Below are 19256 nucleotides of genomic sequence, written 5' to 3'. Positions count from 1 at the left end.
AGTTCTGCAGAGTACCAGGTATTTGTGAATGCAAATCAAACTCCCGTTAAAGGAAGCTAGTATTTCACGTTAAGGAGTCATTACCCACGTTTCTGAATCAATGTAAATGTCTACTCTATTGCTACAGAAGCAATAAAAGAAACGGCCTTTATTACAACAGTATCATAATTGATGAAGCACTTTTTGTTCCAGACCCAGTGTTCCCTCTAACTACACTTAAGACAGTTAGGATTTTTCTACAGAAAGCAGTGATTTTCTGCTCGTTTTCCAAGACAGCCAGACAAAAAAAACAATCTTGGTTGAAGGGAGTCATAGTTTCACCTGGGACAGAGTTAATTTTCTTCATAGTAGCTGGTATGGTGCTGTGTTTTGGATTTTGGATGAAAACAATGGTGATAACACACGGATGTTTCAGTTGTTGCAGAGCAGTGCTCACACAGAGCCAAGGACTTTTCTGCTCCTTGTGCTGCTCTGCCAGAGAGGGGTTGGGGGTGCATCAGGAGCTGCGAGGGGACACAGCCAGGACAGCTGGCCCAGACTGACCAAAGGGATGTCCCACACTGTGTGGTGTCGTGCTCAGCAATAACAACTGGGGGGAGATGTCTGAGGGCAGGGACAGACACTGCTCAGGGCCTGGCCAGACACTGGTTAGCAGGTGGTGAGCAACTGTATTGTGCATCGATTGCTTTTTATATCCTTTTATTATCATCTTATTTTCTGTCCTATTAATCCATCCTTACCTCAGCCCATGAGTTTTACCTCCTCCCTCCTGGATTCTCTTCCCCATGCCACTGGGTGAGGAGAAGGGGGACAGAGTGAGCAGACAGCTGAGTGGCGCTCAACTGCCTGCTGGGTTCAACCACAATGGGGCATCTGGCTACTTCTGTAACTCAAAACCTTCAGCAAACTGGAAAACAGTCTTTGCTGATGAAATGGTACTGCTTCCACACTGAAGACGGTCTCCTGCTGGCACAGACTATGGATAATAGCAACTTACATTTATACCCATCTGCTAAACGTTACTATAAGAAAGAGAAATACTGGCCTGTGTTTACAGTAAGTGGTTTGGAGAGCTTGATTTTAACTTGTGTCACCTTTCAGTTTTATTTATTGTTCATGTGTGCATTCTAATGAAGCCCAACCTACATACTCTCTCCTGACTTTTTATCCTTGACAATGTTCTGAATGAGGGAGAGTAAGATATTGCTAAGTTAAACAAAACTCACAGCTTATATTGCATATATATTGTAACCTGCTCAAATAGTTACAGAAAGTTCATTAAAAAAATAAAAAAGCATTAGGTAAAAAAACGTAAAGAAGTCCTTCAACTTTTGCATTCACAGTACATATTTAGCATTCATGACACACAACCAGGAAGATAAAAGTACAAAATATACTTAGAGAAAAATATGACTGCTTTTATTCTAATGCCTCCTTCCCTGTACATGTGTAGAGAAAAGCTTTTTCCTATAAAGTTTATCGGACTCTGTGCTTCATCCTGTTACTTACTCCAATGAGATTCTGAGCCCTGAAGATGATGAACTGGGCTGTGGACACCACAGAAGAGCAACTCTGTTGGACATTGGTTTCTGTTCCTACTTAGCATAATGGTATGGCACTTTCTGAATCTTGCAGTGGATCTTTATGCACATCCTTTTTGTTTTCTAAAGGCATAGTTCTAGAGGATATTCCTCTCCAGGGTAGTAAAAGGCTTTTGCTTGTTTGTTTTCCCGGTAAGTTTAAGGGGAGAGTTAGGAAAAAAAAGGAGGTAATTGCATTCACATCGTTTCTATCTGTATCTATTATGCATATGTACCTATACATATATTTACACAGACACACAAACCAAATAATGTGTGCATATATATATATGGCAGTGTTAATAAGCAAAACTGGTGAGTTTTTTCTAGTTTTACTTGCTCAACCAGGATAACATAATGCAAACTAACAACCAAGTCAGGAAGCATCTGACTGTTAGCACCCAATGCTAGATAATTGATGATTAACAATATTTTAGACACGTGAGCTTGCATTGTTTCAGTCACAAAAAAAAACAAAACACCAAACTTATGATCAACACAAGTCATGTTACCTTGTGAGTAATCTTTTATACCCTGCTTCGCTTGTACAGGGCAGAAATGTTACCAATATATATTGGTATATATATCTCCTTTATAAAGATTTGGAAAAGACTATTGTGTATATGAAGTGCCTACATTACATTTTTACATTCGGGAGGAAGGGAGAAAGTGATCTGGGCAAGGATGGCATCATATTCTGACCTCACTGATCATGAAAGAGCTCAGTACAACTTGTAAAGACAATAATTAAAGAACTGGGTAAACAGAAAATATTATATATATATATAACAAAAGCTACATTATGCAGCCTAACTTGGTATCTTATCATTCTAGATGAGAAATATTTGATAGAACTAATTTGTCTATGTGTCAATAAAAGAAAATAGAAAGCATACAACGCACTGTGCCTCTTGCTCTCTTCTTGAGAAAAACATCATGTTTAAAATGACAAAGACATCTTACTTGCTTCTTATGCAAGTACACTCTGAACAGCTATATACTCAAACTAAAAGAAATGACAATATTAAAGTCAAAGGAATGAAAGAAAATTCTCTTTATCAGCTGAACTATGGTCTTGTTCAAGAACCTAAAAATGCTTTTAGAGCAATTCAACGTCATTAAAAATTCTAAGGTGATTCCTTTCCTGTTAAAAACAAATCTACTTTAAAAGCACACAGTCCACCATTAAACTTGTGCATATGAAATTAGAATTTCCTACTAATAATTACAAAGAATAACATTCATTGTTCCACAAAAAATAGTTTTACATTTCTCCTTTGCTAGGAGACACACTACTAAATTGATATGAAAAAAAAATAAAAATAATTAAAAAAAAAAATCTGTGAAAATTTTTATTTTTGCTGTGGTTTCCAAACTGGAGATAATAGTGCCTGACACCAGCTTGGAATGCTAAAAATAAAAAACTTAAGAGAAGACAATAGAGTTGCTGTTGAAGCAACTGTAATTTAAAAGGTCAAAATTTTCATAACTACTAAGCTTGAAAGGATGACAGACAAATTTACACCATTTCTTCCTGCAATAAAATCTATACTTTTGCTCTTTTTTGGGGGGGAAAAAAGTATTTTCTTTGTGTAAGTTATTGCCAAACAGAACAATGCAACACTATAGTGACATTAGAGTCAACACCTGTAGGTAATTTTAGAAGTTATTTTTGAAAATGAAAGCTTAACTGACAAGAAAATAAAGTACATACAGGCTAAGTGGATTGCGACATATTGAGACATTAACTGTATCAAGCCATGTGCTGCCTTTTTCACTTACAAAAAAAAATTAGCACTGATTTCCTCTCACATAGTGAAAAAGATTACACTACTAAAATCCTGCTAGAATAGCTTCTGTTCTCTTTGTATTTCAGCAGCATTTTTTAAATCTTAACTAGCATTTGGAGACTGTGGGAGTTAGCATCAAGTGGCTCACAGCGATTTTTGCCCACTTTTCCAAGCGGAAAAGTGCACAGATGTATTGCAGACTCAGGGCATATGATTTAAAGGGATGTAGAAAACTGCTGAGAAAGCAGGCAAAAAGAACAAGGCACTTCAAGATGGCATCAAAAGAGGCTTTGGGGCTTGTTAAGAAAAAAGGAAAAAAATGAAAACCTGAACAGAGTTCACAAAGCATGGTTACTTAGGTGGACATATAATACATAATTCTACTCCACCACAACAGTCATGGTAGACAAAAGGCTGGAGAACTGTGAAGATCATCTAGTTCCACCCCTGCTCACAACTGGGAAAACCAGAGCAGGCTGGACAGGACTGTGTCCAGTCAATCTGTGTGTGCATATACGTGTTGCTTTGGCTTTTTTTTTTTTTTTTTTTTTTTTTAATATTTCCAAGAGATTCCACAACCTCTGCCTGAACTGCTCCAGTGTCTGACCAACCTCACAGTAAAAACTTTATTTTTTAAAATATAAACAGAATTTTCCATATTCCAGTTTGTGCCCATTGCCTGTCAGCAGACAACACTGAAGAGTCTATGGCTCTGTCTTTACCCCCCCCATCAAGTTTCTACACATATTGACAAGAACATTTCCCTTGTCCAAGTCTGCTCTCCTCCAGGCTGATGAGTTGCAGCTCTCAGCCTTTCGTCATATGAAAGTTGCTCCATACCCTTCAGCATCTCCATGGCCCTTTACTAGACTTGCTCCAGTACATCTATGTACAGGAGAGCTCAGAACTGGACACAGCACTCCCAGTGTGGCCTCACCAGTGCTGACTGGAGGGGAAGCACCACTTCCCTTGACCTGCTGATAACACTGCTCCTAATGCAGCCAACAGTTGCGATTAGCCTATTTTGCTGCAAGGGTGTGTTGCTGGCTCATACTCAACTCTGTGTCCACAGAGTCCTTTTCTACAAAGTTGCTTTCCAGCTGGCTAGCCTCCAGCCTTATTGTTGCCTGGGGATATTCCTCCCCAGACGCAGGACTTATCATTTACTCTTTCTCAAGCTTCATGAGGTTCCTCTCTTCACATTTCTCCAGCCAGTAAATGCCTCTATGCAGCCATCTGGTGTATCAGCCACTACCTGTTTTATATCTGGAGACTTGCTGACTATGCAAGCTGTTGCATTGTATAGGTCATTAATGAAGGTCTTGAATAGTAATGGCTCTAGTATCAAACACTGGGAACACAATCAGTGATCAGTCCCCAGCTGGACTTTTGACTCATTTTAACTCCATAAGCCCAGCAGTTAGTTAATTCAGTTTTCAACATACCTCACTGTGCACTTATTTAATGCATAATCATCAGTTTGAGTATGACAATGGGGAGACAGCATATAGCCTTCCTAAAGCCAAAATAACAACATCCACTCCCAACCCCTCACAACTGAGTGACAGGCAGTTGTGGAAGGCCATGAGGTTCATCAGGTCTGATTTCCCCTTTGTAAATTGATGCTGACTAGTCCTGATCACCTCCTTGTCCACCATGTGTTTGGAAATGGTTCCAGGATTATTTATTTATTTATTTATTTATTTATTTATTTATTTATTTTACTTCACCACCTTCCCAGAAAATGAAATGGCCTTGACTATCCTGCAGTTCCCCAGATTCACCTTCTTGCCCTTCCTAAAAATAGCAGTGAAATTTGTTTTCGTCTCCTTTACAAGAACCTCTCTACTAACTCTGACCCTTCCAAGTTCAGGAGTGACCCAACAACGACACTGGCCAAATTGCTAATGGTAACAATTGGGTACATCCGATTTGGTCCCATGCACTTGTCTATGTCCAATTTGTTTAAGTTTTCCCTAACCTGATCCTCTTCCACCAAGGGGATGTCATCTTTGCTCCAGACTTTTCCTCTCATTTCAGGGACTTTGGATTGCTGAAGGCCCAACCTACCAGGGAAGACCAATGTGAAGAAGCCATTTAAGTATCTTTGTCTCTCCCATATCCTGCATCACCAAGTTCACCACCATATTCAGCCACAGGCCCACGTTTCCCCTAGTCTTCTTTTTGGCAGCTGAGGTAGCTGTAGAGGCCCACTTTGCTGCCCTTAAAAACCCTTGTTGCATTCAACTCCTGATGAGCTTTGGTTTTCCTAATTCTGTCCCTACACAAAGTGTTTTTATACTCCTGAGGTCACCTGTCCCTGTCAGCATCTTCTGTACACTTCCTATTTAGGTTTGAGTTCAGTGAGAAGCTCCTCTGTCAGATGAGGATCTCTGCTTGATTCCTTGCTTGTTGGGATTTGGAAATTGGAAACCATTCTTAAGCCTTGAGGAGACAATCCCCAGAAAAATAAAATAAATCAACCAGCTCTCCTGGACCTCTCTTCTTTCCAGGACAGCATGCAACAGAAGCCATCATCCCATGCTGGTCTCTGACTTCAGCAGCAGGTCCCAGAGCAAGCCAGCGTTCGCTCTCCTGAAGACCAGGTCCTCCGTTATTACTTCACTACCTCTCACCTTAACTTCACCATCTGTTGTTCCACTTAAGATAAAAGATGGTTTGGAAAATACAGGTGTATTGCTCTGCCAGCTTTTCTCAAGCAGCATGAAGGTCTTCCTGCCTTCCCAGAAAGAGACCAACTTTACTCGCCCTGTCCTCCTTTACCAATCACTAATCCTCACTAACCCTGTAAAAACTTCACTATCTTTCAGATTTCAAAATAAACTTCCAGACTCGCCCCCCTGGCAGAACAGGAAGCGTCAGAACTGGAATATCAAATGTACAAATGAGGAACAATATAGATTTTTTCTTGTGAAAAATTATGGCAAGAGAAGTCAAAGAAAAATCACCTGAAAGCATTAAGACATTTTTGATAAAATAAAAAAAAATAAAAAATCTATGCCATCATAGTCTTACCTTGCTCAGACAGGGGAACATATTGCTCCACCTTCTAGAATTTAATTCTCTATTGAAATTTTGTATCACATAAAACCAAACCCTTCAAATTTCAACTCCCCCCCCCTCCTTTTTTTTTTTTTCATGGATAAGTTAAAATTAATTCAGTCAGTCACTGATACACATTACTGGGAAATGTTTGTTTACAAAGAAAAAAAAACAAAACACAAACAACCCTCCACTAGCAAACCTTCTTACTTTAAAAAAACACAAAAAGTAACCCTAAATTAAAAGGGCCTGTTATGCAACTTGACCGTAAGAAATCTCTGTATTTGTCTGCTAAAACACAGAATGCAATTCTATGAGACACACTAAGTGTAAAAGTATTTGCCAACTTAAAAGGTAAGAAATAAATTCAGATTACTCTTTTAACAAGACAAAAGGAGTAAATCCATAGGTACTTTCATCAGAACTGATCAAATACCTGTGCTTTCATATCACATGTATAAGTATCTGCTGTAATCTGAAAAATTAAGACTATTGCTTCAACACGTAAAAAGAAGGATAAAACTTTCTTCCTCTGTTCAGCCATAAGCATATACATGTAGGCATACAAGAACATATATACACACACTCTAAATATTCATGGTACCTCTGTTTATAACATATGAACATGCATTATCAAATGACAGGGACGCTGGTAGAGATATCAACGTCTGTTCAGAGACATAGAGCAGGATGGTATGCAGAGGTACATTTACACTAGAACTGCCACACTTCCATTGGCAACTGGTGTCTGCTGAGCCTACATCATTTCTGTCTACAGGAGAAAAAAAGAAGCCTCAGCACTTTAAGTTAATTAAGCTAGATGAGAACAATCATTAAAAGCTTCCCGTGCTAAGATCTTTTAGAGAGAAAAGGGGAAATACCCAAAAATCCAAGTCATTGCTTTATGTGAATCTAGTTCAATTTCTTTTCAAGCATAAAACCCCCTAAAAATACAAGACAAAATAAAAGAAAAAGAATAAAATGCTAAATATAAATAAAGCACAATATATAATAGATTCATCTTAGAATAAATGGAAAAAATATAAGTATTTTGCTTATGATATATTTAAAATTTTGGAATAAATATTAAATAGTATTTCCTCTGCTTTAGAGTACTTCGTATGGAAAACAGCTCCATTGAAAACATCTAACTTCATATTGATTATTCTGGAAAAGCCAACTATAACTAAGAGCTGACTAGCCTAAAAAGCAATCCAAAGACACCTTTGAAAAATAAACAAAAATGTGAGAGCAATACAAATATTTAAAACTATCCTCAGTGGTGAAGAACATTTTTCAAGCCATTATTAGTATGCTAAATAAAATCTGTGAGGTATACAGTCTTCTGCTGTAAACGTCTTGTGAAGTACATACAGGCAGATTAAAATGACTAAACAAGAAAGGTACCTGAACTTTTGCATGACATCAGATAAAGACCAATCAATAGTGAAAATGTTTATTAAAGGTAGTTTATGATAATGTATTATTGTTTTAGTACTGTTGTGTAACAATCAATAAATAAGAATTTGCTACCTATCAAAAGTCCACTGCAGTGCCAAAACTACCAATAATTTTTCCTGCTAACAGTAATATTACTACTTAGACTGTTCCTATTTGTAGTCCATTTCACAATGTTCGTATTTGTAGTCCATTTCACAATGTATCCACAGTAACTGCAGGTTGTGACAAAGGAAGATCAATTTTTTATTTTTTTTTCTAAAATTAAATTCAGATTCTTGAAAGTGTTCAGAGCACAGATTACTCTCCTTCCTCAGAGAATATGCCATCCCTGCAGGATACCGTTCACATCCCTACCTTTTCCATTTAAAAGATAAAGATGTTACACAGTCATCATATTCTCCCTGAAGTTTGCACTGACAAGTTGCATACTATGTATTCTGCATACTATGTATGTTATCCTCCTAGAAGAGTGTTTATGGTATCATTAACTCACAATGACACACCAAATCCATTATCCTTTTCTCATTACTGTGAAGCACGCTATGTGCAACATGCGTAAGAGTAGCCATAAAATACTTATGGTACAAGGTGTTTTACTTGCATTAGCACTCGATCTGTATTACCAGGAAGCGATTGTGCATTCCCTCACTGAGTTAACAGCTATGATAAAGGTCAGTAAGAATGAAGCAGGTATTAAACCTAAAGATGAAGTAAAGAGTGGTAAGCAGAAAACTGATTGCCATGCCCCACACAGTTACTAATGCAAGATCATAAAGTGTAATATTGTAATAGTAATTTCATAAAGAATACATAGAAGACCATGCCAGAGTACATATGATGAAGACCCTTGCAACCCACATCTACAAATGTAGTGAAAGTAAATATTAATATACAACCATAATACTAAGATCAATTGTTTACCAAAGCATTTTCTAGTACTCTAGCAATTAAGTCTGATTTCTCAAAACTAACTCTATCCAACTTTAAATTTGCTTTGCCCATGTAAGTATGCACAAAATCAACACTACTTTTTACTCAGTTACTATATGGCAAAAAACATGATGGAAATTTAAGAATGATTAGTTATACAGCCAGAAAGTAATGGTAATTATAGAGAACCCTAAATCATGTACGTAGTTCTTTTAAATCATGTACGTAGTGGTTAATTAATACGTTAGACTTGTACAAGTGTACTGGGTCTGGCTTGGATGTTAACTTTCCCTACAGCAGCCCATACAGTGCTGTGCTCTGCACTTGTAGCCGAACAGCAGTGGTATCACACCAGTGTTGTGTCTGCTGCTGAGCAGTGCTGGCACAGCATCAGGACTCTCTCTAACCCTCCTAGGGGGTAGGCAAAGAAGTGAGAAGAGAAACATCACCAGGGTAGCTGACCTAAACCAACCAAAGGGATGTTCCATACCACGTGGTGTCACACTCAGCAATAAAAGGTGGAAAACAGGAAGAAGAGGGGAGGGGTGGGCTCTCCTTGTGAAAATGTCGGTCCTCTTCCCGAACACCGGCTACGTGCGTTGAGGCCCTGCTTCAAGGACGTGGTCAAGCATCGCTCATTTGTGGGAAGTAGAGAGTAATTTCTTTCCTCTGCACTTCCACATAGCCTTCCTTTGTTTGTTTGTTGTGTTGTTTTTTTTTCCCTTTCTCCCTCCCCTTTCTCCTTTCTTTTTTTTTTCCACTGTAGTTAAATTGTTTACTTAATAATGATGTTTCCTTAATTATTATTATTTTTCCTTTAATTAAATTATCCTTATCTCAACCCATGAGTTGTTCTTTACTTTACTTCTTCCTGTCCTCATCTAAGGAGGGGGAGTGAGAGTGGTTGTGGTGTTTAGCTGCCTAGCACAGTAAAACCACCACAGCCCTTTTTGGTGCCCAACGTGGGGCTCGAAGGGTTGAGATAACAATAGAATTGATTAAAACGCATACAACTAACACACTTACTTGCTAGTCACCATGTTCAGTTTCCTGTTAATATTGGCTTGTTTGATCATATGTCATACAATCCGTGTCATGTTCTCTTTTCTCCTCTATATCCGATCCGAGAATGTGCTACAGTCTGTGTTCGTTTTTTTCAAATCGCTGTGCTGCCAAGCACTGGCCTTGAGTTTAATCTGGCATTCAGGCTCTGCACTGTTATCACTTGGGTCTCCTGGAAACTATCTTTTAGAGAATATTCAGAACTACACTGCCTTCCTTTCCTCATCTGGATGTCAGTTTATGAATAGTTTCAGGAATGGTACCTCCTACTTCTTTCACAGTGGGCTAATTACAACAGTTTTTGAGTATTTTGAATATCCATGTGTAACCCATATATTGCTATTTCTAATTCTGAATAACGGGTTTCCTCTTCTCTCTAAGATTAGTCGATTGTTTAGAAAGCTTACCCATGAATCTGCCTCAAAACAGTCTTGTGGCGAGTGGCAAGGTGTGTGGGAGAATATAGGCAGGTACCTGTCACGGGTGTCTCCTCCAATAGTTTTGAACTTCACCCCTGAGCAAGTGCAAAATCCTAAAAACCTGGTAGAATGCTTGAGAGCTGTATGTCCTGACCCTGATAATGCTGGAGAACGACAGCTTGCAGCATTGTGCTGGGTCCTGGCTTACTCCTATCAAACACTGTTTAACATCATCCAGCACCTTGAAGAGAAGGAAGAAGTTTCTGAGTCTGATGACCAGATAACACATGCTGTGGCTGACCCAGAGGACCAACCGACTATGGTATCATTCACCCCCAGAGTCAAGTCAAAACAATGGAAATGGAAGTCAGCTCATTTAGTAAGGGAAGAAGCCTCTCCTATGAAGGAGGGAGAAGGGGGAAAGGCAGGCACCTCTAAAGCAGAGCTATCACAAAAACAGCAGGAAGAAGAGATGGAAATCATAAAGGAATCAGAAACCACTCGATACTCTCGATCCCTATCCCTGAGTGAGTTGCGAGAAATACGAAAGGATTATGGTCGACGCCCAGGTGAACACATCCTCACCTGGCTGCTTCGATGCTGGGATGCTGGGGCCAATAGCCTACAATTAGAAGGCAATGAAGCCAAGCAGCTGGGATCCCTCTCTAGGGAAATTGTAATTGACAAAGTAATTGGGAGAGGGACACAGATTCTCAGCCTCTGGAGGCGACTTCTGGCAGCTGTGAAAGAAAGATATCCCCATAAGGAAGATATTGTATATCAAGTAGGCAAGTGGGCCACTATGGATAAAGGTCTCCAGCATCTGCGGGAATTAGCTGTGCGGGAGATGATTTATAGTGATTTGGACAATGCCCAGACACCTCAAGACCCCGATGAAGTCCAGTGCACAACATCCATGTGGCGTAAATTTGTGCGGAGTGCACCATCAGCACATGCCAGTACCCTGGCAGTAATTAACTGGGATGAGGGGATGGCACCAACAACGTATGATCTGTCCTGCCAGCTTCAAAAATATGAAGACAATCTCTTTGGTCCGCTACAGTCCTGTGTCTCAGCTGTGGAGAAACTGTCTAAAGGACTTGACCAGCTCGTGGAACAAGTATATTCCCCCTCATCTAGACAGAGTGATACTTCAGCCACTAAGAATCAGCATTTGCCTGCTCAAGAGAGAGAGTACCCAAGACACACACCACATGACACCTTGTGGTTTTATCTGCGTGACCATGGGGAAGATACAAGGAAATGGGATGGTGTACCTACTTCAACCCTAGCTGCTCGGGTACGTGAACTGAAAGGAAATACAGCAGCAAGAAGAGGGGCTCCTAAGAAAAACGCTGCTCCGGTTTCTTTTGGGCAGTTCCCCAGAGGCAGCAGAAGAGATGTTATTCCTGACCCTGATGAAGGGACGTCTGCTTCTCATTTGCAAGAATTAAGTGGCAGGCACTCCAACCAGGACTAGAGGGGCCCTGCCTCTGGCCAGGTAGAGGAGAGGGATAACCGGATTTATTGGACTGTGTGGGTCCGATGGCCTGGCACATCGGAACCACAAGAATACAAAGCTCTAGTGGACACTGGCACACAATGTACTTTAATGCCATCAGGCTACCAAGGGACAGAACTCATCTGTATCTCTGGAGTGACAGGGGGATCCCAACAACTATCTGTACTGGAAGCTGAAGTGAGTCTATCTGGGAATGAGTGGCAAAAGCATCCCATTGTGACTGGCCCAGAGGCTCCGTGTATCCTTGGCATAGACTACCTCAAGAGAGGGTACTTCAAGGATCCAAACAGGTACCAGTGGGCTTTTGGCATAGCTGCTCTGACCACAGAGAAGATTAGGCAGCTGTCTACCCTGCCTGGCCTTTCAGAAGACCCTTCCATTGTAGGATTGCTGAAGGTTGACCAGCAGGTACCAACTGCTATCACAACGGCACACCGACGGCAATATCACACCAACCGAGACTCCCTGATTCCCATCCATGAGTTGGTTCACCGGCTGGAGAGTCAAGGAGTGATCAGCAAGACTCACTCACCCTCTAATAGTCCTATATGGCCAGTGCGAAAGTCTAATGGCGAGTGGAGGCTAACGGTGGACTATCACGGCATGAACAAAGTCACGTCACCGCTGAGTGCTGCAGTGCTGGACATGCTAGAACTTCAGTACGAACTAGAGTCAAAGGCAGCCAAGTGGTACGCCACAACTGATATTGCTAATGCATTTTTCTCCATTCCTTTGGCAGCAGCATACAGGCCGCAGTTTGCTTTCACTTGGAGAGGCATCCAATACACTTGGAATCAACTGCCCCAGGGGTGGAAACACAGCCCTACCATTTGCCTGATACAGTCTGCACTGGAACAAGGGGGATCTCCTGAACACCTGCAGTACATTGACGACATCCTCATGTGGGGCAACACAGCAGAAGTTTTTGAGAAAGGGAAGAAAGGGAAGAAAGCAATCCAAATTCTACTGAGAGCTGATTTTGCCATTAAACAGAGTAAGAGACCTGCACAGGAAATCCAGTTCTTGGGGGTAAAATGGCAGGATGGACATCGCCATATTCCAATGGATGTGATTAATAAAATAATGGCAATGTCTCCGCCAACTAGCAAAAAAGAAACACAAGCTTTCCTAGGCCTTGTGGGATTCTGGAGAATGCATGTTCCAGGCTATAGTCAGCTTGTGAGTCCTCTATATCGAGTGACTCGAAAGAGAAATTCTTTCGAGTGGGGCCCTGAGCAACAACAAATCAAACAAGAAATAACTCGTGCAGTAGCCCTTAGGCCTGTCCTTACTGGACCAGACCAGCTGTGTAAAACATACTTTACACTGCAGCTGGGGCGCATGGCCTCACCTGGAGCCTTTGGCCGAAAACCCCAGAAGAAACTTGAGGTCAATCTCTGGGTTTCTGGAGCTGGGGCTATCGAGGATCAGAAGCCAATTACACCCCAACTGAAAAAGAAATATTCACAGCATATGAGGGTGTTCCAGCTGCTTCAGAAGTGGTGGGTACAGTAGCACAGCTCCTCTTGGCACCCTGGCTACCTTTGTTACATTGGATGTTCAAAGGGAAAATTCCCACTACACACCATGCGACTGATGCTACGTGGAGTAAATGGATAGCGTTAATTACAGAGCGGGCTCGAATGGGAAAATCTAATTGCCCAGGAATCCTGGAAGAGATTATTGACTGGCCAGAAGGCAGAGATTTCGGAGTGCCAACAGAAGAGGTAACCCGTGCTGAAGAAGCATTACCATACAATGAGTTGCCAGAAAACAGAAAGCAGTATTTGTTGTTCACTGATGGATCCTGCCATGTGGTAGGGAGCCATCGGAAATGGAAAGCTGCTGTGTGGAGTCCCACACAACGAGTTGTGGAGGCCATGGAAGGGGAAGGTGAGTCGAGTCAGTATGCAGAAGTGAGAGCCATACAACTAGTCCTAGAGATTGCCAAAAGACAAAAATGGCCAGTACTGTATCTCTACACTGACTCATGGATGGTGGCAAATGCGCTGTGGGGGTGGCTGCAGCAATGGACACAGAGCAACTGGCAGCGCAGAGGTAAACCTATCTGGGCTGCTACCCTGGGGCAAGATATTGCTGCCCAGGTAGAAAACCTGGATGTAAAAGTACGTCATGTATATGCCCATATGCCCAAGCGTCGTGCTCCTGAAGAACATCAGAACAACAAAGAAGTAGATCGAGCTTCAAAAATTGAAGTGGCTCAGGTGGACCTAGACTGGGAACATAAGGGTGAGCTGTTTGTAGCTCAATGGGCCCATTAAACATCAAGACATCTGAGGAGGGATGCCACATACAGATGGGCTCGTGATTGAGAGGTGGACCTGACCATTGAGGCCATCACACAGGGTACCCATCAGTGTGAGACCTGTGCTGCAATCAAGAAAGCTGTCAAGGTACAATCTCCCTGGAACAGGGGGAGATGGCTAGGGTTTCAATATGGTGAGGCCTGGCAGATTGACTACATCGGACCACTCCCACAAACCCGCCAAGGCAAACGGTACATACTCACCATGGTGGAAGCAACTACTGGGTGGCTGGAAACATAGCCCGTAAACCATGCCATGGCCTGAAACACTATCTTGGGCCTGGAAAGACAAGTATTGTGGCGTCATGGTACACCAGAGAGAATTGAGTCTGACAATGGGAGTCATTTCCGAAACCATCTTGTTACCTCCTGGGCAAAGAGGCATGGTATTGAGTGGGTGTATCACATCCCTTATCACCCACAAGCCTCTGGGAAGGTTGAGAGGTACAATTGACTCTTAAAGACTATGTCACGAGCATTGGGTGCTGGGACATGGAAAAAATGGGACATAAATCTACCAGACGCCACTTGGCTAGTTAACAATAGGGGATCTGACAGCTGTGCTGGTCCTGCCAAAACAAAACCCCTACACACAGTGAAAGGAGCTAAAGTCCCTGTAGTGCATGTAGGAAACTGGATGGGGAAGGCAGTGTGGGTTGTTCCTGCCTTGGGTAAAGGCAAACCCACACGTGGGATTGTCTTCACCCAAGGACCGGGGTATACCTGGTGGGTCATGCAAAGGAATGGGGATATCAAGTGTGTGCCTCAAGGAGATTTGACCTTGAGAGAAAACTAATCTGTAATCTAAGTTATATGTTGTAGGAAAACGCTGCAGGATCAATGACAAGTCAACTTTGCAAGGAACCGGGCAAGTACAACAAGGACTTGAGCTAAGCTGGTGCTGGCGTCCAGACATCCAACTCCACCTGCCCTGAGTGACCACTTTGGCAGATGAAGACCAAATCGTCAACGGTTCTTATGAACATTTTCCAAGAAAGACCTATAGAATAAAAAGATATACCTGCCTATTAATTAAAGGACAAGGAATAATGGTGATGAAAATACTTATATGTTAAAGTATGAGGGATCTGAGAGTGACACAAATGTTATGGAATAAGGGGTGGAGGTTGTATTGTGTCTGCCTGGGAAGTTAACTTTCCCTGCAGCAGCCCATACAGTGCTGTGCTCTGCACTTGTAGCCAGAACAGCAGTGGTACCACTCCAGTGTTTTGTCTGCTGCTGAGCAGTGCTGGCACAGCATCAGGACTCTCTCTAACCCTCCTAGGAGGTAGGCAAAAAAGTGAGAAGAGAAACATCACCAGGGTAGCTGACCTAAACCAACCAAAGGGATGTTCCATACCATGTGGTGTCACACTCAGCAATAAAAGGTGGAAACAGGAAGAAGAGGGGAGGGGTGGGCTCTCCTTGTGAAAACGTCGGTCCTCTTCCCGAACACCGGCTACGTGCGTTGAGGCCTTGCTTCAAGGACGTGGCCAAGCATCGCTCATTTGTGGGAAGTAGAGAGTAATTTCTTTCCTCTGCACTTCCACACAGCCTTCATTAGTTTTGTTTTTTTCCCTTTCCCCCTCCCTTTTCCCCCTTCCTTTTTTTCCCCTTTAGTTAAATTGTTTAGTTAATAATAATCTTTCATCAATAATTATTTTCTTTTTTCTTTAATTAAATTATCCTTATCTCAACCTGTGAGTTGTTCTTTACTTTACTTCTTTCCCTCCTCATCTAATGAGAGAGTGTAAGAGAGTGGTTGTGGTGTTTACCTGCCTAGAATGGTAAAACAACAACAAGGACCCAACCCAGTAAGCAGTTAACATATTTTTGTTTAAGAGAAGGCTGAAACATTTTCCTGTCAAATTTATTTCTTCATAAATACTTTCTCATTTGCTAAGAATATGTTGTTTCTCAGTCTTTGACAAAGATGCTTACAGGGATCTGGGAAGAAAAGGGAAGGCTTGAGGTAAGAGCTATGTTAACAAGTCTTGCAGTAAGCTTTAGGTAACTGATAAGTAGAAGTTACGTTTTGTGATTATTCAGTGGAATAATAACACTCAAAATTTGCTAAGCATTCTTAACGTTACCACATAATGCAGACAAATGCAATACAGGTAGATTATTAGAAAAAAAAAATTGGAAAAAAATATGGTTGCGCCCTATACAAATGCAAGATGGTAAAAAAAAAAAAAAAAAAAAGTAACAGGAATACATACTCATCTTAAAAGCACTCTAAGCACTGCAGTGGAACATTTTTAGGTAAGCAGGACTCCTACATTGAATTGTAATTCGTTTAGTAGCATAAGAAATATAAGAATCCAAACCAACTCTCCTATCCCCCAATTTGCAACCTCCTCAGTTATTTCAATACAATTCTTTACAGGGATGGGCTGTAAATTACATTTGTGTAAATAACCAGTCAGCAAAAACTAAATTTCATCTTCTTGCCAAAGAAAACGAAATGAGAGAACTACATTCTTATGCTCAGATCCTACAGGTTTTGTATCTTTGTACCGACATAGTCCTGCTGAACTTAAGACACAACTGAGCTGCTGCCCTGGAACTCTGCTCAGAGATCATATTGCACAACCCACCTTTCTTACTCTTACCCTTCACAACAAATGCATTAAATAACATATGGTATAATATATTGAATAGTGTAGTCGAATAGTAGATGATAGGTAGAAAAATTCTCATTAACTACAACCAAAATAACTCAGGAAAATTAAGAACACGAAGTGTTGTACGTGAGAAAACAGAGTATGTTCTTCTTCAACCTGCAATACCGCACAATTTAATCTGCTTTACTATGTCTTCTATGTTGGATTATTATTTTTTAATTCCTAAAACCAATTATTCTTTATTCCAAAGAGTTCATTCCCTCTGCGATCAGTAATTGAACACTGATGAATTGTTTATCACCCTGGGGTCTGCACATCATTCCCTGTGCTTGTAATTTTAATTTCCTTGCTGTCATTGCATGCCTCTATTCCTCCAAGATACACATTTCTCCTATGGAGACAGTTCATCCTATGCAGAGTAACAGCTTGTTCCTACTGCATTATTAGTCACAAAAATGTATGGAATTACACACACAAAAATGATTTTTTTTCACTAGATAATCCTACAAAACTAGGCTAAACCTAAAATGGATAGGTGTCCTGGTTTCAGGTGGGAAAGAGCTAATCTTCTTCCTAGTATATGGTACGGTGCTGTGTTTTGTATTTTGGATGAAAACACTGGAGATAACTCACCAGTGTTTCAGTTGTTGCTCAGCACTATTTGCACAGAACCAGGGACTTTTCTGCTTCTTGTGCTTCCCTGCCAGCAAGGCAGCTGGGGTTGCACCTGTAGTGGCTTTGGTAGCGGAGGGCTGCAGGGGTGGCCTTTGTGAGCAGAGCCCAGCAGCTGCTCCATGTCCGATCAGAGCCAGCTCCAGCCAGCTCCAACAGGGACCTGCTGCTGGCCAGAGCTGAGTCAGGGAGAGGCAGTAGTTGTGCCTCTGTGAGAGCAGATATAAGAAAAACAAACAAACAAACAAAAAAAAACCACCACCACCAACAACAAAAAAACAACCATGCTTAACATGCTTCCACAGCAGCTGGGAGAATGAGGAGGAGAAGCAGCCCTGCAGCCCCCAAGGTCAGTGCAGAAGGAGGGCAGGAGGTGCTCCAGGCATGCAGCAGCAGTTCCCCTGTGGCCTGTGGAGAGGCCCCTGGTGGAGCAGGCTGTCCCCCTGCAGCCCATGGGTCCCACATGGAGCAGATCTCCACACTGCAGCCCCCCCATGGGTGGAGGAGCCCCCAGTGGAGCAGGTGGATGTGGCCTGGAGGAGGCTGCGGCCCATGGAGAGCCCACGCAGGAGCAGGGGGTCTGGGGGGAGCTGCCACCCATGGGAGACCCGTGTTGGAGCAGTTCGCTGCTGGGGGATGGACCCCGTGGTACAGAGCTGTATGGGAGCAGTTCTTGGAGAGCTAATCTGCAGATTTTTATCATTATTATTATTATTATTCCACCTTCCCTTTCCATCCTATTAAACTGTCTTTATCTCAACCCTCAAGTTTTTACCTCCCTCCCTCCCCCCTCCCCAATTTTCTTCCCTGTTGCACTTGGAATTGGAAGTGAGCAAACTTAATATGTGGTGCTAAGCTGCCTGCCCAGTTAAACCACAGCAATAAGATAACAATTACCTGTTTTTGTTTTGTTTTTAAACATGATGTTTGTTTGGTTTTAATACATGATTGCAATTACAGTTGAGCAAGCTGTAACAGAGCTCCAGGCAAGCTTAAGGTCAAATGAAGCAAGCCTGACAAGCCACTGTCAGGAAGCGAAGTGAAAAAAGACAAACCTGTGGCCTGTCATGGGCAATGAAAACATTTACTGTGATACTGGTGTGCATTTTCTACCCTAGCAAGACTCCCGATTTGGAACCAAGTGCTCTGCTGTTAAGAATGGTTGGTCTGCAAGCCATGCAAATACAGTTAACTACAAATATTTCCAATCATACTGTTTGGCCAAAAGCAATCCTATAAACTTTTAACGCAGAAGTACCTGAGTGCGTACCAATCCCTAGCTACTGGGTACACAGACACTTTTTCAGACAGTTAAACTAAAACATTCAAAGTTAGACAGCTGAAAAAATAGCTTGCAAAACAAAATCCAAAGTGCTCCCAGCAGCTACTACCAGCTTGAGTCTCCAGAAGCAGCCAGAGTTATAAATTACAAAGCAGGTCTACTTTGGGGTCTTACGATTACCATGTGAAGTCTTCCAAAATTAACAGTCGCTTCCTGTGCTGCTTGCATGACTGCTGTCTTCTAGATTCATTAACCTTTCATCCAAGTATCTGTTTGGCTGTGAGCAAACTAGCCAGATCAAGTGCAATCAGAAGGAGGTAAAACACTGCTTGTCAAACAGAAAATATTCCATTTCCTTACTACTAGTACTAATCCACTCCCTATTCTGTTACAACTTTCCAATAAGAAAAGACTTCTGGGGGAAAAAAAAAAAAAAAAAAAAAAGTAGACAAGGAAAACGGCAAATTTCAAGTGAAGATAGACACCTACATATTCTTCTAAATCCAGATCTGACATTCCCCC

At 41.6% G+C, this 19256-nt stretch overlaps 1 protein-coding gene across 8 annotated transcripts in view; it reads right to left on the bottom strand.

Annotated features, from left to right (window-relative positions):
- Positions 1 to 19256, bottom strand: part of SNTG2 (syntrophin gamma 2) — a 292459-nt gene that overhangs the window by 214108 nt on the left and 59095 nt on the right. Inside the window, exon 1 of one of the 8 annotated variants that reach the window (XM_072036396.1) lies at positions 9851 to 9972. The exons of the other annotated variants lie outside the window; for them this stretch is intronic. The gene's annotated coding sequence lies outside the window, so the exon portion shown is untranslated. Of the gene's footprint in view, positions 1 to 9850; positions 9973 to 19256 lie in introns of those variants that run through there. 8 annotated transcript variants of the gene reach the window in all.

This window comes from Anas platyrhynchos, chromosome 3, assembly GCF_047663525.1.
Source record: "Anas platyrhynchos isolate ZD024472 breed Pekin duck chromosome 3, IASCAAS_PekinDuck_T2T, whole genome shotgun sequence".
NCBI lineage: Eukaryota > Metazoa > Chordata > Aves > Anseriformes > Anatidae > Anas > Anas platyrhynchos.
Note: the sequence above shows the minus strand (reverse complement) of the source record. Positions and strands in the feature narration are given on the sequence as shown.